Source organism: Strix aluco, chromosome 8 (genome assembly GCF_031877795.1).
Source record: "Strix aluco isolate bStrAlu1 chromosome 8, bStrAlu1.hap1, whole genome shotgun sequence".
Taxonomy (NCBI): domain Eukaryota; kingdom Metazoa; phylum Chordata; class Aves; order Strigiformes; family Strigidae; genus Strix; species Strix aluco.
In genome coordinates, this window is record NC_133938.1 from 29,689,309 (window position 1) to 29,714,808 (window position 25,500).

The following is a 25,500-nucleotide window of genomic DNA, read 5'->3' on the forward strand; positions in this document are numbered from 1 at the left end:
ATCTTGCCCTTTATCTTTCCTCTTCTCCCAAAATGTCTCATGTTCACCAAGCCAACCCTGGGCTCCCACAGGGGCAGGGGGAGAGGCAGCCTGGGCACCCCCAGAGGTGATGAGCAGCCCTATGCTCAGCCACAGCGATGCCCCATCCCCTCTGCCACTTTCCTACATCAGCTAATCCCCTGCATCCTGTGCTGCCAAGACCCTCCTGACATGCTGCAACACCTGGGCCAGCCCTTCTCAGCCTTCATCTTAGTGGTCAGGGAGATTCACACAATTTTTCCAGCTCCTATCACCCTGGCATCAGGGCACAGTAACATCTTTACTGGCATGCAACAGCCACGCTCCCTCACCAAGCTCCGCAAGGCCACCAAGTGCCCCACCAGTGTTTGAGCCCATGGACTGATGCGTGCATGGAGGACCCAAGCCCCCAGGAGAGGACAGCCAAGGCAGCCCCCTTCACAGTGTGAAACATCAACCCCTCAACTCTCTGCACTCACAGGCATGTGTGGTTGCACTGGGGGGACCCACGCTGTGCAGATGAGCCCAGTGCTCCCACTTCCCAGCTGCAAGAGCTGGATGTGCAGCATTCCCACAGCACCAAGCTGCCCCATGCATGCCAGCATCCTGCCCCTACAAACACAAGGAGGACACCTGGTCCAAGAAGGACTGTGTTCAGACATTAAGGTCTGAAGGAGTTGTGTTCCATGCTGCAGCTCCCAGTCAGCTCTTTGGGGTGCTGTTACCCTTCCAAACACAACTCCAGCACCACCATGCCAGCTGCTCCTCTTACCACAGCCCCTTCTCACCCGCACACCACCCAGGCACGCAGGTGTCCCTTTGCCCACACAAATGCACTCACCTTTCAGGGTCATGCCAAAGCTCCCCTTGTGCTTGGCCCTGCTTACCCTCCTGCAGACAGCCAGGGTTAAAGGTGCCCTGCAACAGGCACAGGACACAGAGCACTAGCCCTCAGGCACCTTCAAAGTCCAAAGGACGACGAGGGACCTGAGCAAGGCAGAGAAGAGCAATGGGAACACTGAATGCCTTTGCCACCTCCATCTTCCACTCGTGGCTTCAGCATCACCTCCGTGCTCCTGTTTTCCCAAGCAGCGGGCGAAGGGATGGCAAGGAAGAAGAGGGAGGGGAGGAAGGCTGGGGAAATCAGCCTTGCAGGAGGCAAAACATGCCCTCAAAAAGTTGCAACCTTTGAGATTACCTCTTCTCCTGACCTTGCAGAAGGAGTGCTGGAGGCAAATCCACCCATCTCTGCCGGTGCCTTGTGCGACATACTGTCACTCAGACAAGCGACGTTCTTAATGGGTTTGTGGGAAAGGCCTGGCCTGCCTTTCCATCTGTACCTTCTGCCGGCTCCCCTCTCCAGCACTGCCTCCCCATACGACATTCCCTTGAATTATTTAGACTGGTAAATCTTCCTGCATCTCACATCTTTAGTCCATCTGTTAGCCGGGGCTTTGCCTTTATAGGAACTGTCCTTTATGCATGCCGGCATCTGTCAACAGTACACTTGCCTCTTTTATTCATGATCTTCCGTGGGAGATGGTACAAGCTGCAGAAATGCCTCATTTCTGGTATGCATTTCATTTTAATGGAAGATTACATGACTGGGGCCCATTTTATTACTTCTTGCCCTGCACATTCATCCATCACGAGCCCCATTTGCTGAGCCTGCACTGGGACGGCAGCCATCAGCCTGCTCATGTCGGATTCCTCCCGTGCCGCTTTCTCCCCCCCTTCGGGATGGGGAGGAAATGCATTGCGCTCGAGGAGGGGAAGGTTAGCAAAGGGGAAGCAATCCGCCGCCGGGACTCAGAGTTAAGCCAGAGCGGTGGCTAAGCCAAGCAGGTTCTGGGAAACGGGCCCGGGAATCCAACCGGTCTCACCCCAACACGTCCCCTGCGCCCACATTCACCTTCACGCGGTCCCTTTCCCACCCACACCACTGATGGGTACTGGGAGCATGGCTGTCCGGTATGCCAGGGCTCTTTGGAAAGACCCCGCACCCCCAAATAAACACACACATGCTCCTTAGTTCCCCCCCTCTCTAGCAACTCACGATTCACTCCTACCCGCTCCTACCTTACACACACACACACTGCACACACACAGCACTGGGAGCAGCATAAATAAGATCAATGTGAACCAGCAGTGGTAATTAAACTGCCGGTGGTATTTGCAGTCTCTCTCTCTTGTAAGGAAGGTTGCATGCAATTAGTGAAAACATTTTGGACTGGGAACAGTGCCAGTTTGCTCTGTCCTTTCTTTCAACTCCCACAGAAACTAGAGGACCCCTGATTATCCCTCCAGACTGCAAAAATAAAATCCCAGTAAAAACACCCCACTTCTATGCTGCTTTCTCTGAATTCTGGACTAACTGTGACAGGAGGCAGCAAGCAGGGTCAGAAGGGCCAGAGATGGAGGTGACCTCTTCAGAAATGTGGGGACCTTTCCCAGCCCACAGTCCTCAGACATCATGAGACACAGGTTACCATTTTAACCCAGAAAACAGTGACTGTCCTCAAAAACACCAGGCACAAGACCTTTCCTCAAGGACAATTGCTTCACCATCTTGTTCACATGAGAAGGTTGCACCGTCCCCACCAAAGACATGCTCTGAAAGCAGGTTAGGTCAACCCTGATGTCTGATCAGGATTAAACAACACTTCTAGGTTAACTTGGTTAGGAAACAGGTCTAAGATGAATTGATGTGAGCCAGTCTTCAGCTAGGACTCCAAGTCAGTCCCTGATGGGCTTCAAAGCATGGAAAACCTGAACCATAATCATCACTTCTGGCTGGGATGCCAGTTCTGGCTGGGGAAGGAAAATGAGCAGCTTTTGGATGAGAATGAGTCCTATGGAAAAGTCAGTATTCTTGTGCAACTTACGATATTAGTACATACTAAAAAAATAGGAAAAAAATTGCCATAAATAATGTGCTAACTACCACAGTGGAAATTCAGGGAGAGAGAACCCAGACGCGCCTGGAGAAGAAACACTTAAGGCAACTGTCTCCAGACCGAACGGAATGAGCTGGAAGAGGCCGAGCGGCTCCTGCAGACAGGGGACAAGCCCTCAGCAGCAGCCGCTCCTACACACACGCACAGCGCTTCAGAGTCAGTGGAGGAACCTGTGAGCAAGAGCTACTCACCCGGCAGCCAGGAGGAAGTAATACCATGCATGTCCCATATGGCAAGAGAAACCAGCAAGAGTCTGGGCAAGCAGCTATAGCAGAAACTAAGGGAAGCAGAGAAAACATGCTCAGATACATTTCATGAGGTTGCTTAGATAAATTGTCACCATAGTCTTAATTTAAAATTCAAAACAACCTTAACTCTGTCCTCATTTCCCATCCAGCACCCTCCTCTAGTAGATAGTCTCCATATTGTAACTAGTCCACCCTGATGGCATAACTCGGCAATTTCCTTTCAGAAATCAATGAGAACAAATGAAAATTTAATACATTCTCCAGACAACCCAACTCCCTTCTCTCCCCCATGGTAAATAAATAATGTGCTAGTCAAATGATGGATGGAGTGCTCGGAGATCAGTGGCCGAGTGCTATTAGGGGCTGGGGAGGTCGGTGAAGTGGAGATGTGGTCTAGTGCAGGATGAGGTGGTGGCCGTGGGTGATTTGAGCACATAAAGATGCCGGGAGTGAGATGGGAGGCGCAGGAAGGTTTCTGGTTGATGCAGGAAGGGGGCATGGAGCAGACTGGGCTGTCTCGTTATGGATTGCTACACAGGGGGTTATTTGGTTTCTCTACCACAGACACAGCCCGATCCAAAGCCCGGTGCTGCCGATGAGAAAAAACAAATTAAACTCCTTTTGTCTTCAGCAGGTTTTGGATCAGGAGATTTTTCTGGATGAGGTAAGTGGATGTGAGATTTTGGCCTGTCTGGCAGGAAGCGGATGGAGGAGGCAGAGAATGGTCTGGGGGATGTTCAGCCTGCACAGGAGAGGGACAACCGAGTGCAGATGCACCACAGGTCTGTCGGAGCAAACAAGGAAGGTGTGTAAAAAAGTGAGCCTGGAGCTAAAGCATTAGGGAGGGGGGATCTGATTGCAATGTCACCTAGACAGGAAAGGGATGAAGTTTCTTGCTTGCTCCCCAGCCTGTGTAACCTTGCACAACCTGTATTCTGGGACATGTTCTTATTAAGGAATTATATTTTACCTCAAACAAAATGGGGAGGTTTGTCTTTTCCCTGCAAGATGGATCTCTGGGGCTCCCCCAGGACACGGCCAGGTAGGGTCAAGGCAGGGCTCTTGAAGATGGACCTGGGATGCACCAGCAGGACCCGCTGGAGGAAAAACTGTCAACCTGCAGCTCACAAAGCATATGGTGGGCAGGACAGGTGGTGGCTGCCAGGAACATTTACCTGGGATAGATCTTCACATCTTCGCTAGGACAAGCAATTGCATTCATTAACTTGTGTTAATCCATACCTTCAAACCCAGGTTTGGGGCTCAGATCTAGGAGCATGACGGAGTGCTGCTGACCCCATTTCTGGCTGCAAGACACTGAACTAACACAATGACTGTGCCTCCCAGACACAGGGTCCCAGGCGGTATGTGTGGTCCCGATCACACCCCCCTCTCCCGCACCACACAGCTCTGGCTTTCGATCCTGCTGAACTTCAGGATGCACAAACAACAGTGCCTGCTCCGCCTCGTCCCACAGCTCTGCTTATCTGCTGAGCCGACTGTGTACCTCCTTATCTCTGGGGAGAGCCTCTGTGTAAATATTGCTGTAAATTCTTTGGCTTCCCTTCCAAGTAGCACTGCTCTTTAATGCCTTCCTTGTAAGACCTGCTTGCCCTACCCCAAGCCATTAGCTGTAACAGGACGTTAATAAGGAGGGGGTTTGGTATCTCTCAGGGATGTTGACCTCTTTCACTAGAAGCAAGGCACCCATTACAGAGCAATGATAAATCACAAGCCTTCCACTCCTTCCCCAGCAGGCACTTCTTTGCATGCATAAACACACACAAGAGAGGCACACAGGCTCCCTGCATTAACTCTGGCAACACCCAAAAGCCCTGCCAAGCCAACGCATACAGGACCTGGGGCCACAGGGCATCTCCAGCTGGTCCCCAGCAGCTCTCCCCCACCTCCGTGCATCCTCACAGCACAAGGCACCCTCCAGCCTCCAGGTCCTGGTGTGGTCTCGAATTCCTTGCATGGGTCTGAGCTACATCCACGCATGGCTCCCAAACCAATGAGCCAGCGTGTCAACACTTGAAACTACAGTGCTGCCAGAGACACCATGGATGTCCATGCAGAATCAGATGGACACCCGATGGGCCAGGGCAGGACAAAGAGATCATCACTGTGCTTCCTCTGGGGTGGGACAGCAGCTGTGTCCCCATCACCTGCCCCAGCCATGTTGTCTGCTCCAAGCTCCACAGGACAGAGCACAGACCCTACCCAAAGCTTTCCTAAGCAGGCAGCATTTCTCCAGACAGCTCATCTTCCATTATATTGAGGAGCTATTGTGTTTAACTTTGAACGTAAACATTGCCAAAGAAGACACAGCAGGCCCCGTCACCCAGGTAAAAACCCACACAGGGAATGGGACACATCAGCAGGGACCTCTGGATGTCACCAGAGTTGAGCTGCCACCGTCCCTGTCCCCAAGCACTCTGCTCCACCTGAACCACTCTTAGACTCACAACTACAAACCAGCAAAGAGACTTACAGACACCAAGCCTCCAGAATTTTTCCTGACATTCTTTAACACGTGTTTTTGTACCATGAGAATCAGTTCTTAAAAACCTTCTTCCATTCTACTATTTTTTTTGACATAAAATCAAAAATACAGTTGGAGACCTTGCTGGCTTGAGCCTTCAGATTCAGACTTCAGAAGCTGACAACCCTGTTGTTTTCAGTGCTTCTATTTAAGCAAGCAAAAAAAAAGAAAAAGCACCAAAAGCAAAAAATTTGGCTGAAAATTGACATGTTCCAAGAAAAATTCTGCTCTGGCAGAGAAGCAGAAAACAACGCCTGTTTGACAGAGAATTGCTTTTGACAACAAACTATTGACCAGGTCTAACAAGCAGGCTCGGACCTGTTAGAGAAGGAGCACAGGTTTCCTCATCTACCCCGCAGCCCGTTTGTAGCATGGGAGTGTTGAGTCAAGCCGGCCACTGTTTGCATTAACAGCCAATTTGCTTCAGCCCTTCGTGGCAGAGCTGGAGCGCCACGCACATCCTCGCCCGGGGTCGTGCTCCCGTGCAGCAGTTCGACCAGGGGAATGGAGCGTCTTCCCGGCATGCCCTCCTCCATGCTCGTAAACAGTCGCCTCCTCTCTCAGCCATCTCCGCTCATCCTTTAATTACGTTAAGGGAAGATTTCTGCTGAGTCCAGCACAAAGCTGGATGCATGGTGGCGCAGGGAGAAGCTGCAGCTCCTCCTGGTCCTGGCCCTGCTCACCCCCCCATCCTCATGCTGCCTCAGATTCCCTGGTTTGACAACAGTGCTCCTGGGGAGCAGCCACACACTGTTACTATCATCTGCTTGGAGTTAAATACTAACCTGCCCTCACAGCATTTTTTTTTTTTTTGCTTAATTTGAACAAACAAATTTTAAAAGCCCCAAACCATCACCAGCTGATTCAAAGCAACAAGTCTGATCAGAGCAGATCTTGATGATTGAAGGGTTGGAGCCAAACTGCTGGGGATGGATGGAGTAATCCCCTCCATTTCTGCCCTGCTGCCACAGGTCCAAGCACGGCTGTTTCCCCTGCTGTTGTGCTACATCGGACTCTGTCTGCTGCGTTTAAAACTTCACCGCTTTTCCATACTCACCTCCTTCCTGCCAGCTCAAGGGCTCCAGCTCCCTGGGGCTGTCATTAATCGGTTGTGATCAGAGGTCGGTTATAACCCTTTCACAGCAGCCTCTTGACTTCACTCTCACCCTGGGGGATGCACTCAGGGACAGAGCAAGAAGCATGTTGAAATATGGCTTCTTTTTTTTTTTTTTTTTTTCCCCTCCCATACTGTAAAGCCCTCGCTGTCATCAGAGCAAGGAGCCATTCACACTTATGACACAAAGTCAGGAAATCAGGACTCTCTTACTCCAGACTGCAGCTGGTAAGTGACCTTGGGCAAAGGGCTCTATTCCTCTGTGCCTTGGTTTTCTGTGATACTTCTAAAAAAAAAAAAAAAAAAGGCGGAGGGGCAGGGAAGAGAGGAATTGTATTTCTAATATGGGTACTGGCTCCAAATATGAGACCTCGAGGGCAAAATCTGGCTGTGACACCACTAGGAAGCTGTGACACCAGCTTTTGGTAGCAGGAATAGTTCCCAAGCTGTGGGATGGAAAGGCAGAGGCTGACCGTGAGAGCCAGGCTGGGCAAGGCTCAGCAGCCTGGCACCGAGCATGGTGGTCACTGAAGCACTCTGCAAAAGGCAGGGTGACAACAGGGAATTCACTGTGGGATCGAGCTCCATCTAATTCACTTTTAAAAGGAGCACACGCGTGCAGAACAGGCAGATCAGAAGAACAGCCTTTGCATAGTTCAAGCAGCCCTATAAGGCGACTCCAACTATACGTGACTGCGGAGAAGCAGCCTGGTACAGAGGGGTCAGCAGCTACACAGAGGCAAAGACCCCCCTGCTCTGAACCTGCAGCTGCCTCACCATGAAACCTGTTTGCTCCCAGGGCATTTTCATTCCCTGCTCCACCTGAAGAAATTTTGCAGAGGGATATTTCTCTCCCAAGGAGCAACGCAACAAGACCAAGGCTTCAGCTAGACACTAATGCAATATAAATAACCACAAAGCCATCAGAGGTGCAAAGCCGCTTCACTCTTCTACATGATAACACCATTCTAAAGGGATAGCTCATTTGGCAGATTATTCCCAGCCACGATGAGGGGAATGATAAGAACATTGGCTCTTTTAACTGCCGTTGGTAAATTGATGGGAGGTGGATTCCACACAAGCCCATAAAATTAAGACCTACAGATCAATCTTTCTTCACCTGTTTTCCTGCAATTTCCTGGCAGGCAAAAATATGCACAAGTCATGATGAGGTGTATCCAATCTTCTGCGGGAGACAGGTTTCCATTCAAGGCCAAGGCTTTGAGATGCCCATAAAGGCAAGCTTCCAGCCTAGTGTGAAAGAGATCCTTTTACATCTTGTTACACAGAGGGGTAAATCATCCTAAGTCATCAAATCTTCTCACCCCCTCTGCTGAACTGGACGAGGATGGCTGAGAGGGCCTGTCAGAGAGGACCACATGGGGAGGAGAAGCCAGCACTGAGACTTTGGCTAGGCCATGCTCTCTGCTTCCCTCACAGTGCCTGGGGGTTTCTCAGTCATGGCCCCACAAAGCATGCTGCTGCCAGGTCACAGCATGAGGGTGCAGCAAGAGCATTCTCCACCTAAGCACTGTGGTGACGGACAGCTAACACATCTGGCTGTCATATGGATACAGGTGGGTTGTCACCTATCTACATGTTCAGATGCCCAGTCAGATCCTTAGTGGGTAAAAACTAAGTTTTAATTAACCCCATGGATAAATGGACCCTTACTGGGAGCTTTGTACCTCCTGGACTCTTAAATTGCACTGACAGGGAGGCAGCACCATCACCACTGTGGGGTGAGTGAAACCGTGGGTACCACTGGGCCCTGGAAGATTATGTCCTGACATACGTATAAGTTTTAAATCCATTTTACCTGGATACCACTGAGTGCTGCTGCAAGCAGCAGAGCTCAGAAGCAGGTTTAGCAGCGGGTGGGAACTTTTGCTTAGCCACTTGAACTAAGCATAAGTGTGAGGGCCTCAAATGTGAACTTGTACCAGGGACAAGTTCACATCAGCTTTGGAAAAATACCAAGGCACGTACCTGCTGGAGTCAGGGATTCTCTCCAAGAGATGGGGAAGGCCTCAGCATACAGTCAAGCAGTAGACTCCTTCTACAGGTATTATTGCTGTAAATAAAATAATTCATGGGTCACTGGTGGCTGGGAAATTTGGGGAGAGAGGTAGGGATCAAGGAGCATAGACACCACATGGGGAAGAGCCACAATGGCTCAAGATCCTGGAAGTCTCACCCTTCTCCTCCTCCATATCGGAGCAGGGAAAGGACGAACTGGGGCAGGCAGCAGGAGGGGTGAGGGCCATGCAGAGGAGCCCTGCGAGGGTGATGATAAAAAGGCCAGACAATGCAAAAGCGGACAAGGAGTAAGCAAAGGGTGCTAGGACCAGCTGGGAAAGTGAGGGTGGTCGCAAAGCCCACCTGGAAAGGCAGATCAGCCCACATTGTCTTCCCACTCATATGGATGTTCCATGGACATGTACTCCCAGCCACTGGAGTCAAAGGCTACAGGTTGTAGAAAGTGCCCCATAGAGTTGATAGGTTTCTTGGCTATAGCTCTTCTCAACAATCCCTGCTTCGCTGGTAGGAAAAAGCACAAAAAGCAAAGGCTGCTGCATACTCTTTCCTAGTAGTATTCAAATATTTGTCCACCTGTACACATCTGGAAGCCAGTAGAGTTCAGAGCCAGCTGTACTTCCCCAAAAGAAGAGGACAAAAGACGACATAGTTTTGTGAAAAACGAGGGCATTTATAATGAGGTCCTTCTGGGAATCATTTGAGCTGGGATACCCAGGAAGTCCTTGCATGGGTTAACTCCTATTAAGATGAGAGCATCAGTGAGCAAGGGCCATCGGGACCCAAACAAACAGAGCTGCAAAAAACTCACTCCCCAGCAGCCAGTATTTGGGCTTTTTAACAAGAAGTTACTGTTCTGACCACATTGACTCCACTCACTTTCCTGGCCTGGAGACAGGACCTGAGCACAAGGTCCCCTTGTGGAGACCACCTCATGGTCCAGCCACCAAGTCCTGGAGGATGATGCAGCCCCTGGACCAGATTTTGATCCTGGAGGGGAACTCTATCCTCAAAACAGCATGTTTGGGCCATCTCTCCTGCTTACACTGGTACAAGTTGCTTGGCCCCTGGAAAGTTAGACCCACTCTGTGTCAGAGCTCAGCTTTCCAGAGCCAGGTTTGAACACTTCGGTCCCTGGAGCCTTGCCTGAGCTGTCACCAAAGTGAGGGGGAAGGAGAAATGTACTGTCAGGAAACGTAATCTCTGAAAAGTGCAGAAATCCAACTGTGGGAGGATTTACAGGAGTTCAAAACTAAGGGACGCCAGGAAAGACAGCTAAATAAACACATAGATCATGCGTCTTGAAAGCTGATGTCAAGACCATAAAAAATCAACTCGATTATAGGAGCAGACAGGTGGCGATTGGTGCAACCCCTACGCATTGTGTCCTGGAGCCTTTGGCTGGCCCTGTCCACTGGAAAGAGCACCCAGCAGATGTTTTCCTGATTATAAATGCTGTATAATTTATAATACACAGCCTCACACTTAAAATGATCCCAGAGCTGTGGGGAGGCTGAGGGGTGGTGAGGCCAAGTTCTTCCCATCCATTAATGCAACCAGTCCCCATCACTTCCCAGTGACACAGAGAACAGACTATTCCCATGATGTGTTAGCGGCTGGGTGCTCTCAGCAACAAGTATGGGGGACCTTAGATGACTGGTTTGATGTCAAGATATGTGCTTTTGAATCCTGCTCCAGAATCACCAGGAACATCCACCATGCAATGGCAGTGGAGCTGTGTTGCTCCCAGAAAGAAAAATCCCTCTTGATGTTGTGCCGGGCTCTGCTAAGGGCATTCGTAGACACTCTTTGTCCTTTTCTCCCTCTTCAGAAGTTGGCTGAGTCTTGCCAAGGTGTCCATTAGAAGTTAGCAAGTGTTACGGCTCACATCACTCAGTTTAGAGAACAACACTTAGAAATGGAAAATCCAGCACTTCCTCCCCCTTTAAAAAATCATATATAGGGGCCCACAAGGGAAAAAAAATGAGTTATAAAACTGTTCTGAAAATCTCTCCTCATCTTGGCACAAAATACTGCTCTGAGCTTTGCTAGCAAAGGAAGTTCAGCACCTTGAATGTCTGGTTTCAGAGACAATAAACAGACTTGCTCCTGGCCAGCTGAAATTGCTCCAGCACCAGCAATCCCAACGGCCTGATGTTCCTCGGCAAATCTCAGTGCCTTCCCTTCCCAACGGCCGATGCCATGCACCCTGGGCTGGATATGCAGAGTCCTTCCTCCGCTGTCATTTCGCAGTCACCTCACATGAACCAAAGGGCACGGTCCTTACTGGGACATGCAGGAGCACAGCAGGAAGGGAGGGATTTCCACCCAAGAGCCAGAAGCCCTGATGGGGCCTTGCACAGAGCTGCCTCAGGTGGTTTCAGGCTTGTGTGCAAGCAAGACGGCTGTATTTGGGTGACAATAGTTGGCTCCCAAGCTACAAAGTGTTACTGGAGATGAGCTGATAAATCCACCGTGGGCTAGGAGGACTCCCCAGCTTGACTCCCTGCTAACCCAGTGCTCCCTGCACACATGTCCCCATTCCCATTGGAGGGAAACAGAGTAGATGCAGACAACGTGTCCTGGCTTACAGCACTGACCTTCCCAAAGGAATTCCCACTGAGGCCGGGAAAGATGCTGAAACCACGGGCAGGGCAAGGAAAGGCCAGGCTGCACACCGCGGGGCTCAGCCCGAGGCCCCCCACCTGGGCTGCCCCCAGCCCGGGCAGCCTGGCTGCAGGCAGCCCATGCCAGCAGTCTCTGACCCCCCTCTAGTGGCTATAAAAAATAGCAAAGTTCACGAACCCACTACCAAAACCGCCTTCTCTGAGCACAAGGCAGGGTCTGAGTGCTGGGAGACAGGGTCTGGGGTCGGCTGACCCCGCACAAGGCAAAGGGAGGGCTCTGGACCAGGAGAGCCATGCTCAGCCCAGCCCTAACTCCCGGCCCCAACCCACCCTCCAGGCCTGCTGCTGGGAGGATGCTGAGCGATGGAGAGAAGGGGAAGCCAGAGGTTTCCAGCCTACCTCCTCCATCTATTAAAAAAAATAAATACATTAAAAAAATAAAAGCACAAATCCTCCTCTGAGTCCCCACAGAGCCGTGGGGGGAGCCGCTGGAGGCAATCTCCCTACACAGTATAGAGCCCTACATGGATCTGAGCTGGGGACGTGCTTGGAGGGAGCAGCCATACCCGAGGGCTGCCTGCACAGCAAGGCTAGGAGCAACCATGCCCCTGCTCGACCCCAGAGGCATAGCATTCTCCAGGGACAGCCTTGCAGCCACCTTTGACTTAATCAGGGCAAAAGAACCAGGCAAGCGCTTCTCTGCTGTAAGGCCCAGAGGAGACCCTGCTCCCTGACCCTGAAAGGATGCGAGCTGGAGCCATAACCCTCCCGTGGGGAAGCGGCAGCCCTAGGACAACACAGCAGAGAGGCAACAGCATCCCCTGTTAGCTTTTTCTTCCACCCCCGAGGATGCAACCAAGGGACCAAAGGCAGATTTAGAAGAGGCTTTAGGTAACAACAGGCGCAGCCGCATCAGCAAGATTGACGAGAGCATCTCTGCAGGGCCAGGCTCCCAAATCCCAAATGTTTTTCTGCTGTAGAACACACACATCTACATACATCCTCCCAAAGAGGCCCATCAGCTACATACCCCTCCAGCATTCCTGAAGTTCATGTTCAGACTGTACCACGAACATTGAACTAGACACAAAATGATTGTTATAATAAGTGCTGTAAAACATACTGATGCTTTTTAGTTTGGTTCCCAAGGAAAGCGGCTTATGCAATTACACTGTAGGCTTGTATGTTCCAATCACTTTGGAACCTGTCAGCTAATTTTAACCTAATTTAGGGGAGAGATAGAAAACTCAGATAGCTTTCATTTCACTGGGCTGTCAGCTAAAGGACAGACACCTTCTTAGTGTCCTCCCTCGAGCAAAGGCTGCAGCATGAGCTCAACCTCTTAGTAGACACCAGAGACTCCCCATGACTTTACAAGCAATCCAGTGCAGGAAAGGGGGTTTACAAGAGCTCCCATCCCCCACCCAACCTCAAGACAAACCTGTGGGAAAGCTGTCTTTCTTGCCTAGCCATTTGCCTCACTTCTAAATGCTAGAAACCATCACATTTCATTTTTCTCTGGGAAGTTTAATTCTTTTCATCCCAATTTCCCTGTAAACTAAAAAAAGTTCAGTTTCCTTCGGCCAGTGACTACAATCAAACACCATTAAAAGAAAAACTTGAGAATGCTCAAGTCGTTGGCATTTTTTTCTCCTTTTTTCTTTTTTTAATCCCCCACTAGAGAAAGGCAAGAAAATGAATTGAGTATTTTTAGACAAAAGTGGAAAAAAACTGATGAAATAAAAGAAAATCCAGTCACATTTGGATGGAAGAAATGTTGTACCAGCTACAGACAGCTGGCACCTGCCAAACATCTGACCTTGAAAGATCAGGCCAGGTTTAGTATGCGCAGTACATACAGGGTTTTAATATAAGAGTTTTGGCTATATATAGGAACAGATCCATTTTCATTCTTTAAAACAAAATGCAGAAGCAAAGCCTTGGTGGAGCCAGGATGTTTGGTAGCCAGCATACCCTGGCAGCACTGAAATGCTGACAATGCAGGAGAGCCCAAGGAGGGAGCTCAGGAAACTGCTCTGGGGTACGTGGTGTGAGACCATGGTTAGTGGTCAGCTCTCAAAACACACTCTGCTTGTGTTTGGCTGTGGCTGTCAAGATGAAATTAATCTTGCCTGGGCAGTCAAAGTTTGGATCTGCCTTCGCTAGCCTCTAATGAAAAATGCATAGTGGCAAGCACTGGAAAATCCCTGACACTCAGCACCAGAGGGTACATTTAAATAATTCTATGAATATAGATCAATAAAACTAATGTACTTATAGCTGCTGTGTGAAGTATTCAAACCAGAATAAAAGTCATCTTGTATTACAAAGCCTTGTATTAATTCTTAGCACCTATTGTTTTACATATTCAATTAATCTTAGTCGGCAGATAGCAACTCATACATGATATTAAAAGCACAAGGCATGCAAATCTGTGTTAGAGAGTCCAGACATCTTCATAACCAAGAACAAGCTTGGAAGAAGATGTCACTACAAGAGCCCACTGCCTACCTGCAGGCTGGGGTGTAAGACACCATGTGGGCCGGAGACATGAGAGGACAGCTATGGCCATGCCGGGACCCCCAAATCCCTGTGCGTGGTCTCCTGGAGAGCACACATCTCTGAGGGCTTCTGCAGAGAGGGATCTCGGTGCATGGAGAACAGGAACTGCAGGACGAAGCACCTTCACAGCTGAGGTGGAGATGAAATTGAAGACCTAGAGGAGGCACCCCTGGCCACAAGAAGACCCAACCAATTTCCTGTGATTCACTTCCAGTACGAGCCAGATGAGCGGAGGAGGTGTGAGATAATCTGTAAGGTTGGACTAAGAGCCTTTCCAAGTCTTTGTCGGGCTGGTTTGCCAAGATCTCTCTATTGCCAGCACCTCTCTCACTTAGCTGCAGGGAAAAGCTATTCATTGAACAGTTATTTTGGAGAGCTCCCCAGGGAATTTGGAACAGAAATCTGTTGGACCTAATAAAACATTACATTAGAGGACTAGACCATCAAACCAATTAGTCTAAAAGCTGTCAGCCCAGACTTGCCAGCCCCTGCATTTTCAAAACATCTCCTATCTTGGGCCACTTTGCATGGACCTGAGACCCCTTCACACCACATGACTGTTGGTACTTGAGTGCCCTGCACTGCTGTGAAACCAGACCAGCCTCAAAGACGGGCAATCGAGTTCAGCGTCTTTCGAAAGGTGGGCCAAGGTGACTGAGGGAAGAAGAGGCAAAGAGCTCTTTAGCATCTCCCACAGAGCTACAGAGGGTTGGAAGTCTTGACTCCAGACACACTGCAGGTCCCCTTTCTCAGCAAGTCTACTCCAGAAAAACATGTGGCCCCAACTTTTTTACCTCTGACTCTTCAGAGCATCCTCTCTGGATGCACTGTCCTGCTCTTCAGAGGAAGATGCAGATGTCGAGCAGCCAGCTATGTCACTTCTGCTCCCCTCACTGCCACCATGCAATTACTTAAATGGTGTTTGGGTCTCTTTCTGTAGCAAAGGCCGTAACCTTTATTGACACGGTGGCTGCTGTGACATTCATTAAGCTGACAGTGGCCCTCAACACGCCACTTGCTGTGATGAATCTGGCATTGGACGGCTGCTCTGCTCTCAGTCACCGGGCAAGAGAGCACCTTGCACCGGTGCAGCAATCTGCGGCCGCTGGCGTGGCACCGCTGGCCCTAACCATCCTCACGGCTGCTCACAGCATGTCACGTCTCACTTAGCACTTTACAAACCAGCCTTGGGTTGACCAGAACAGCAGCACACTGTACACTGGGAGCAAAATGTATTCAGTACCTACAGAGAATCCCATACATCGATCTCAAAAGACAAAGAACAACAACAACAAAAAACAAAAACAAAAAAAACCCACAACAACAAAAACAACAGAAACAAAAAACACCACCACCCAAAATGCAGCATCCAGGGTGATCTAGAGAACAGAGGGCAGCATTGATAGAGATCTATGTTAGCCTATTAATAACACGATGCTAGGCTTGCATCTGGACTCGTTTCACTTGTATATTAATCATGTACGTTTTATATAATAAGCCCTGTGTGTTACCACAAGGTAGGACACCCCTATTCCCACATGGCAGGTTTAATGACTTTGCAAGGCTAACAAAGCTCTGCTTTCTGAAAGGAGGCTGGAGTTGGGTCCCAACCAAAGTGAGGTTCTCAGGAGGTAATAAAACACCAAGGAGATGCTATCTAGTGGATTTGGAGCATTTCACTCCCTTGAAAGTCAAGTCGACAGCTGATTTAAAGTTTCCAGCTAGGTCATACAAAAGTCAACAGCGGCTGCATCCAGCCAGGTTCAGAGTTTGAATATTTATGGTGTCAATCTGAAATCCAGATAACCACAAATAATCTAAACCCATTAACTGCCCCCCTGTCCAGAGGAGAAAGCTCTCTGGAAATTAATGCTCATATTGCTAGGGTTACCATGGGATTGTGGGCAGAAGGTTGTTTTTTCTGTTTCTTCTTTTCTTTTTTTTTTTTTTCCCTACATAAAGGTTATTACGCATTGATGGCGATGTGTCAGGCAGTTCCCGCCAGATCAGCCTGCCTTCCAGGAAAGCTGGCGTGGGCACCACGTGAGTGGAGCAGGTTGGAAGCACTGAGACACTCTAGCGTTCAGGTCAAATCCAGCCCACCGGGGAATAGCCTGATAAATTGCAGTCATCGCTACACTGCAGTGCAGAAGTGCAAGGTAATCATCATCGCACGCTGGCCAGCAGAGCTGCCCACAGCACAGCCGCAGAACCAGACAAGCACATCTCTGTCTGCACACCACCAAGGAAGTGCCCTCACCCAGGAGATGAAGTAATCTCGCTCCTTTGTTCTGAAGAAATCTGTCTGACCAGGACTCCATGGAGGATGGATGGATGCCCATGCACCTCAGAGCTGGGCTGCAGCACAGTTAGGGGGGCAGAGGCTGCTTTAAGCATGCAACCAACATACTGCATCCCATCACAGGTAGAGCAGCTTCCCAAGGGAGGTCTAGAGATGATATGGGGGCAGCAGAAGATGCCAAGGGAAAAAAAAAAAAAAAAAAAAACCCCACCCCAACAGACAAAATGCCAAAAGCCAAAAATAGAGGCCCTTGCCCTGGATTATCTGAGCCTGAGCAGGGTTGGCATTCCAGCAGAAAGACACTTGCTGAACAGAGCTGCACGGGGAGCAGAGACCTCCTTCCCTACCCACCCACCAGCTGGATCAAGCTGAGGAATTACACTATTGTGACACGCTGGCCCTTGGGGGAGGCCATGCCTGAAGCATGGTACAGATCCTTCTGCAAACATCCTGCAGCATGCAAAATACTCCAGCGGGTTAGAACAAGGGTTTCATGAACAGGAATCTGCAGTAATACCCCAGACAGGAGCCGTCCCAGGAGATCTTGGCACACCGCCTCTGGCGTCTCTGCAAAAGCTGAAGAAATCAATCTTGGAGCTTCCAGTGGTGCTTTTGCATCTCCATTGGCAACTTGGATGGCCCATCCACAATGTCAGCTGTTAACCCAGTCTTTATGGCTTCTCTGTGCCATAAAGAGTTGGAAGAAAGTCTTTTTAGAAAGAGAGAAGAGGTGCTGCTTGTTAGCTGATGTGTTCAGGAGACCTCTGTGTGGTGGGTAGGTACGTGCAGCCCGGGAACTGGAAACAAACACCTGGAGCAACATGCAGGGCATGCACAAGCAGCGGCAACCCAGATTTTGACATGGCTGCTACAGGGACAGCTCCACACAGATGTGCGCTGGAACCGCTCTGCAACACATCTGCTGGTGCTTGCCAGAGCCATGAGCAGCTCAAGGCATTTGCCAAGTCCTGGGACTTGTTACAGCAAGGCTGTGGGTACCACAAGCCAAAGGAACCAGCAGGATGCTGGCAAGAAGGGCAGAGCAACTGGAGATAAGAGCAGAACCACAGTGAACTGAACGAGTTATTCTGGCAAATATCTTCCTATCCAGAAATATCCCCCTAAAGACCAGACTGAGTTTTCCTCTGCTGCTGGAGAAGAGTTAGTGCCCCTTAGTGAGTTTTAGGAGGATTAGTACAAGTATTAGAGTTAAAAATAGTTTTGTAACTGTCTTCATGGACATACAGGAACATGCCTAAATATAACATTAATTTCCATATGTCATCCAAATGGCTGCTTAATAAAAGCAGGGACTGAAACAACGTGAAATGCAGTTTTCCCATCGTCTCACACGGACTACAGTGAGCCCCATATTGCACAAACAAAGCAGCTCCTGGTGAAGTCAGCAAAGTTGCTGTGGGCTGGAAACATTTTGCTTTCCTACCTAAATTCAGGTGTCTGGAGTGAGGCTGCCATCTTTTTACTGCCCCAGCTCCCAGGCAGCTTTGGGAATGGTCTTTACTGATATGATGTTGGATGTTACGAATTGGAACAGTTCTTTGGGGCTGTTTTAGGTATCCAAGACACAACAATGAACTTGGAGGTTTGAGCAGGTAAGATTTTGAAGCGAAAGGTGGGCAGAGATTGTACAGCAGGAAACCATCTACCTACTGCATGATTGTGAAATTATGTTGAAAATTGATTCGTCTGAGAGAAAAAGGAAGTTTGTTCCCTCTGTCGTAATAGCAATTTCCAATGTTGATACGCATCTCTATTTTGACAGATTTGTGGGGCAAAGTTAAGCTTGAGTGGGTGGTGGAAGTCATTCGGGGTGTTAATGAACAAACAATAATTACAAGGCAAAAGGGGGAATTGGCTGGATACCTTAATTATGTATTTCCAGACTTTCTAAACATTAAAGGATCTTACACTAAATCAGTATGCTATTTTCAGAAAGGAAAATATTACTGCGTGGTTGGAGTGCCATCAGAGGAGTGCATGGAAATATCAGTACGTGGAGTGTAATTACACTTTATTCCTTTTGGGCTCAGCAACATTGAGGAGAATTTCCCCTGTCCTCTGCCCCCAGCAAGCAGCACCACACGAGGAACTACCAGGCTGCACCAGGGTTACCTGCTCAGCACGTCAGTCTGGAAGCAAAGCAGAGCAGTGAGAGGTCGCCCGACCTCAAGCTTCAGACCCCCAGGTGGGGTGTTTGTCCTGAGTGCTTGCAGAAGGGTCAGGCAAACCTTCAGCAGCTGAAGAGTTCAGATTTGGGAGAAGAGGTTGTCAAAAGCACCATTCCAGCCCTATTAAAACAGGTCACCCACTTATTCCTTCTTATCAAACTGTTAGTGGTCAAAGAAAGACTTTTTTCCTTAAAGACAAAAAAAATCTCCACTTCAACTTAAAAAGAAATGTTTCCATCTTCTAATTCTTAATTGCTACTTAAAGCAAATACTTAGCTTCATAACAAAATGCTTCTTCTGGAGTGAAACTAAAATGTTTCAACTTGCCAAAAACTTCTTCCCCAAAAGAGACTGTTTCAGGTCAAGCCAAAACATTTTTTGGACCTGCCAGCAAATTTAGCGACACAATTCTTTGTGCTGCTGTAATTAGTATGAATGGGCTTTCTTAGCACCATTGTTTCAGGAGCAGCTGTGCTACTTTGATGAATACCCATATTTTTGTATGTCGCATGCATTTGCTATGGCCTGTTTATAAAGTTTCGAATCATACAGTCAGGGAGCACAACAGAAATAATATCAGGAGACTTGGGCGATTAATCACAAACCACAAACAAAGAGAAAAGACAGGGATCTTGTCGTGGGACATGGGACAAGGACTTGGAAGACCCAGCTTCAGTTCTTGGCTTGGCCAAAGACTGAGCTGGGCAAGTGAAAAATTACTCTTTTGCTGGCAGGCAAAAGTATCCAGAGATGAAACAACTTGCCAGTTTGTCTATTTAAATTCTACAGCTTTTCACCAAAGGGTTGTGCTACCTACTCATTTACTGTGGAAGCAGGTAAAAAATGTTCCACTACCATACACACATACTGTGTATATAACCAGGGAGAAATGCAGATTCAGTAACATTGAAATACTTCTTCAAATCACTCCCGACTCCTTCACATTGAAGGCTCTTCACACTGAAATGTTTTAATTCTGCAAAATCAAAATGTCTAGCTGCAACATTTCTGAGCCTAGCAGTTCAGTTTTCCTCATTTTGAAATATCTTTTGCTTCAAATTCAATTAGAATTATATTTCAAAAGAAGCATTTCAGTGACAGCACCTATTACTAAATATCAACAAAAATATCAGTGCTATTGTCCTATCAAAAAATCTATTAATTATCCAAAATTAAATCCTATATTTCCTTTTGGTTTTCAATTCAATTGTAAACCCTCGAATGGTTGGTTTTCTTCTGAATCTGCACAAATTTGTAAGATTCAGACTTGCCAAGGAGCCAAGCTCAACAAGATGAGGTTTGGCTTTACCAGAGGGGCTGCTGTGAAGAAGAGCAATAAATACCAAAAGTCAAAACCTGAAGCCACCAGGCCTGGTTTGGGAGGTAGGAAAGAGTCTCAGGATGCTGGGAACAAGAGGGACTGCAACATTATCCAACACATCTTTCTCCAGAAACTCAGGATCTGCAGGTAACTCACATAAATCAGGAAAGATCAACAAAAATGACCAGTCCAAAATATTTAAAAAGGGCTTAAGAGAACATAATACATCTGCTACATTGTCATGCCTCTCTTTAGCAGCAAAAGCACTTAGCAGGATAAACAGAGTTATCAGCACAGTATTTTGCTTTTTACAAGAACAGAGGCCAACACAATTTGTGGTCACATGTGCTCATGTCCATGGAGCAGCCCTCCTTCTGCTGGGGAAATAGAGACATGCTTTTCTTTGCCATGCTTGTATTTGAGAATCTGAAGAGAGATGCCTGCACAGGACTCCATTCAAAGCATCTTTCAGAAGCACTAAATCTGTTAACAAAACCTTTAAACAAAATACATGGCTCCATTCAACCAAATGCAGCCTTGCAGCAGGATCCATCCTGACTCCTCACTATATATTTCGCTATCAGAAATCCAAGTCCAGCAAGTCACAGGACAAAGCAGACTCTGTTTTTCTTGCCCAATTCAATAAACCCTGCACATGTGGCTCAGACCAGATCATCTGCAGCTCCTCTGGCTGCTGGGGAGGTCAGACGTGACACCTCCAGATCGCAGGTGAGGACACCAAGTCAGGCACCGGCCAGGACCAAGTCAGAGCTGGCAGCTCTGTCAGTCCCACCCTAACTCCATGGAAAACACCAGCCACAGCAAGAGGTCCTGCAAAGTGAGGGCTGTTGGCCACTACTGACAGCTACCCACCATTTCAATTACACATCCAAGCCAGCTGCCTGCCCACAGAGCCTATGTTCTCTGTTCCTGAGCAAGCCATCTTCCACCTTACCATACACTGAAGCTCCCCATCCAAGAAAAAGCACACGTCACACAATCAGTTCTAATTAAATTTTCAGCAAGTATTTTCAGCTAAGATGATAATTGGTTAACAACCCCCATTAAAACGAGATGCAGACAGCACAACTGGCAAGTATCCCCAGGCTTCATGGAAGGGCTCTACCACCAAACCTTCTCCCAACGCAGAAAGTTGGGATGACGGCAGGAGGTGACAACCTTAACGGATGAGGGGCCAATAAAAATAAAGACAGCCACACAGAGCGCAAGGCTCTGCGGCTAACATTTCATTTCCAAGCAGGATGTTTTTTCAGAGGGCCCCATTAATTTCTCCAAGGTCCATGGGCCTCACTGTCTCCCATCTGTCTAGCAGGGAAAGAATATAGTGCCCTGCCTTAAACACTTGGAGACCTCAAGTCCCCTCTTTGCTCTCTGCTCAACCCACTGGTTAAGTCACTAACCCTCTGCAATATGGACACATTAATACTCAACGCCATGAAGGGAGTTCAAGGCTGATTCATAATTCACCTGGCCCAAAAAGACACTGGGTTTCTTAGGCCTGAAGCCATAACTTTAAAATGTAGAAGCTGTCAAAAAAAAAAAAAAAATCAGAACAGTAAAAGGCTGTGAAATTTGCACAAAGTGAAATTATTCCCATTTCACAAGGTTCATTTAAGAAGTTACTGTAAATAGCTCCTGCAATTCACACACAAAACAACATTTCCAGAAGCATTAATGAAACATTTTTTAAAGCCCCCCCTAAAGTTATTCCTGGCAGAAAAGGGGAAAAGATGCAAGCTGTGGAGTCTGTGACTGCATAAGGCAAGAAGCTGTCGGATCCCATCTGTCGATGAGGAGGATAAACGACCGCACACATCTCTCCTCTGCGTTAGCTCGTAGCCCGAGTTTGAGGAGAAGGAACGCTCTTGGGTCACAGCTTTCGGCAGAGGAGGCAGAGATGGCAGCAAGTGGGAGTTTAATCCGCATAGGTCTTCTCCCACAGTCCCTCCACCCATACTTCAGGAGCTAACAAGACTCCGGATTGGGTGCAAAATGAACTGGTGGGAAGGAAAATGAGTGTTCTGCATGGCAACAGCGATGGCAGGAAAGTTCTCCTCCACCGAAAACCACAAGCTGATGAGAGGCACTCTTCTGGTGGACCTAAATAGGCTGCACTGGAGCCAGAACCTCCCTGTAAGATCCCTCCCATGCCACCACCGAGCAAGACCGGGACAGCAAGAGCCACCTGGGTGCTGGGTGCAGAGGAGAGGGTCAAACACCACATCCCCCCAGGGAGAGACAAGCTTACTAGTGTCCTTCAACACTACTGAAGAAAGAGACTTGAAGCCACAGAGAAGTGCAGACAAGCACTGGCTAGGACAACACGGGTCAGTACTTCAGTGTATGCAGGACGAGCATTTGATGTATTTGAATTAAGAAACAGCCTGCAAATTGCAGCATTGCTTCAAGGCTGTCTCCCTGGAAAAAAACTAAGGTCAAGACCAGGATATACTTAGAGGTCAAAGTGCTACCAAGAAAAATAGCTAAACGAAGCCCAGAATTTCTCCAATCAATTGCCCAGTCATATAAAGACAGCATTACACTTGAGATAAGAAATTTGAAATTCACTTTATACATTTTTCCCTTCCTTATTTTAAGCATGCTTTTCTCAGCACAAATACCATTTTATTTCAGCATCCAGCTAAAAACAGCCAACACAAACTTCTGGGGTGCTGAGGACTAGGTAGTCCACAGTCATTTTTTATTTTCCTTTGAAAGTGTTTTTTGGTTTGTGGGTGTGTCAGGTTTTTGGTGGGTTGGTTGGTTTGTTTGTTTAACATATAATGGATATTTGACATCTGTGAGGAGTTCTGGTCGGTTTTTTGCATAACTGCCCTACTGCCACCCTGCAGCTCCCAGTGCAATTGTAAAGTGGGACTCTGTTCAAGCAAACGGTGGCCAAAGCCTTCATCATCTCCACTTCCACATGCTTGTCAGCAGCTAGAGGTGAATCCCTGGCAAGAAGAGCAGCCACAATTCACTTCTAACACCATCCCAGCAACACAGGGATTGTGTTAGTGGCTTCTGGAGTCTCCAGGACCTTCCAATGCCCAGGAGACATTCTCTGAAGGGATATGCCCATAACTACAGCCACAGTCCTCTTCCTCACAAGCCAACCACATTCACACAATAGCTTCTGTTATTCCTTACACTGCTTTATCTACATACAACTAGCAAGACAGATTTTTATTTAAACAGCTCCCAGTCAATATCCTGTTTTGGGAGTGAGGGAATTTTTCTCACATAGGTCTCATACCAAAGCTGTGATTTCCTAAATATTCAAGTCAAAGTGTGTGTGTACAGGGCTGCAACAGGACACAAGAGTCCCAAACTTGTGGTCTTGCTGGAACAGAGGCTGAAGTTAAACCAACCAACCTTTTTCCTCCTCCCTGTGCTTTTGCAGCAAGAACATAGATGCAGTTTACAGGTAGGATAGCAGAGCATCTTGCTCCCTAACCTTCCTGGCCACTCAACACCAGGTTTCTGAAAATCCTTGTGCACATTAAAGACAATATCTCATAAGGAACCCAAACAGAAATATGTTCTTCTCCCTGTTTTGAAGGTTACCAGTGAATAGAATTACCTTTTGAAGGGGTTTGGGCTCTACTAGATCAAAAAGGAATTTTGTACCATATGTTGCATTACCAAATAGACCCATTACTGGTTTCCCAATGGCCAGTCTACAACCAGTTCAGCCCAGTCCCAGCTCAGGCAACAGCACAGAAGATCTGCAACTTTGTCAACTCTGCAATTAGCCCCTGAGCCCAGGGAGACTTTGTCAAGATCCCATCGCAGGCAAACAATAACACAGAAATACAGCTTTGAGGGGGAGACGATTTATCAAGCTGGCCACAGACGTCTCCCTCATTTTTTCTTTAATAAATCCAGTCTAGCTCTTGGCTGTGCTCAGTATCTTGTCATTGCTTTCGTCTCCTTTCAGGAATGCCTCCCACCTGCAGTCTTCAGAACCTCTGCAACCCTGGAGCCATTTATTTTCCCCAACATTTCTCCATAAAGAAACCCAGCCTTTTCTCCCATGGAGAGCAGGGAAACTGAGGCACAGCAAAGCAAGCTGCCTGGCCCAAGATCAGGGAAGGGGGACAGGTATACCCACTCATTTGGGCTGGGCTTGTTGGTACTGGCCATTTCCTCGTCTGCATGATGAGCATCAGGAGGCTTTCACTCCCTCTTGTGAATAAGCTGTTTAGGAATTACTCAGATGCTCTTTGCCATCAGATTTAATCACCAGGAGTGCCTTCCTTGTGGGACTCCATGGGGACGTTCAGGCAGCCAGCCAAGCTCTTGAGAGCCAGGCCTCATCTAAACACACATGCCAATTATTCTTAATAATGGTGGGCAGACACCAGCTCAGCTCCGATCTTATCTCCATCTCCTATCGCCAGCATGGTGTTTCTGTCACCATTTCCACATTCCAGTGGTCCTCCCAAGAGAGCAAGGGTAAGCTCCAGGCTTGAGTCCCTCCCTCCAGTCCTTGAAGACACTCCTGGGAGGAGCCTTGTTGGGAGACATGCAGGTCATGGTCTGAGGTCCAAGCAGGAAGGTCCGCTCAGGTGGCCAGCTCTCAGGAGCACCAGGCCTCAGCACCGCACGGCTGCTGGCAGACGTGGTTGCCTGTGCTAATTTCATGCCCATCCTCTTCACTCTCCGCAAAATTCCAGGCAGGCCTTCCACTTTGGCTGACATTCAAAACTGTCACCTCTCCGCAGACATTAACTTGGAGGCCTCTGTCATCCCTCACATTAAAATGCTATCACGGGGAGTCAGCACAGCTCGACTCAGCCAGCTAAGGGGCTGGCTCTGGCCGCGCTGCGGGGACAGCCAATTCACGCTTGACATCCATGGTCAATTTGACAGTGATGGACACGCTACTTAGGAGTCATTTGCTGATCTCGTTTCCCCAGGTGGGAGGTCATGCCACGGAGCTGCCTTCCCTGGGGAGGAGAAGTGGTGATGCTCTACAGCCTCCCCGAGAGCAGAGACATACACAGATGGGCTTCCCCGTCTGCTCACTGAGCAGGAGATGATCTACGGAGCCTGCTGGGAACCTGAAACACAGCTGCCCAATCCTCCACATGGGGAGGTGGCTTTGCTCACAGACAAGCATCTTGCCCCCTCCAGAAAAGTCATGTCTATTTCTGTGGACATTCCCCATGTCCTTACCAGAGTGTATGCTCCTGGGTTACCCCTTCCCTTCTCAGTCAGGACAGGAAAGAAGTCCTTGTATTTTCTGAGCCCACCTGCTCTTGCTACATGTGCTGTCAAAGGTCACAATAGATTGCTTTCAAACCAAGACACACCTTTGCTCCCAGATAGGGTCTAGTCACTATATCCTGACCTTCCTCATAGCAAGGAAAGACAGAGGCATGATGCTCAATAAGTTCCAAATCAGTTTTTAATGGACACGTTCATCCTCCTTTTACCAGGTCACATCTCAGTCTGGAGGTGCTCACCCTGTCACTGCACATCCTTCTGAGCAGGCAATGACAAAACAGACAATAGCCAACAGCCCTCACAAGCCTCAGGGGAGCAACGCTCCAG

At 48.4% G+C, this 25,500-nt stretch overlaps 1 long non-coding RNA gene across 1 annotated transcript; it reads right to left on the reverse strand.

Annotated features, from left to right (window-relative positions):
- Positions 1 to 8,004: 8,004 nt before the first annotated feature.
- LOC141926247 (uncharacterized) lies at positions 8,005 to 9,752 on the reverse strand. Its single transcript, XR_012624076.1, has 3 exons — positions 9,265 to 9,752; positions 8,872 to 8,956; positions 8,005 to 8,133 (listed from the first exon to the last, which is right to left on the reverse strand). It is a non-coding gene; the product is annotated as an uncharacterized LOC141926247 (long non-coding RNA).
- Between the last annotated feature and the right edge of the window lie 15,748 nt (positions 9,753 to 25,500).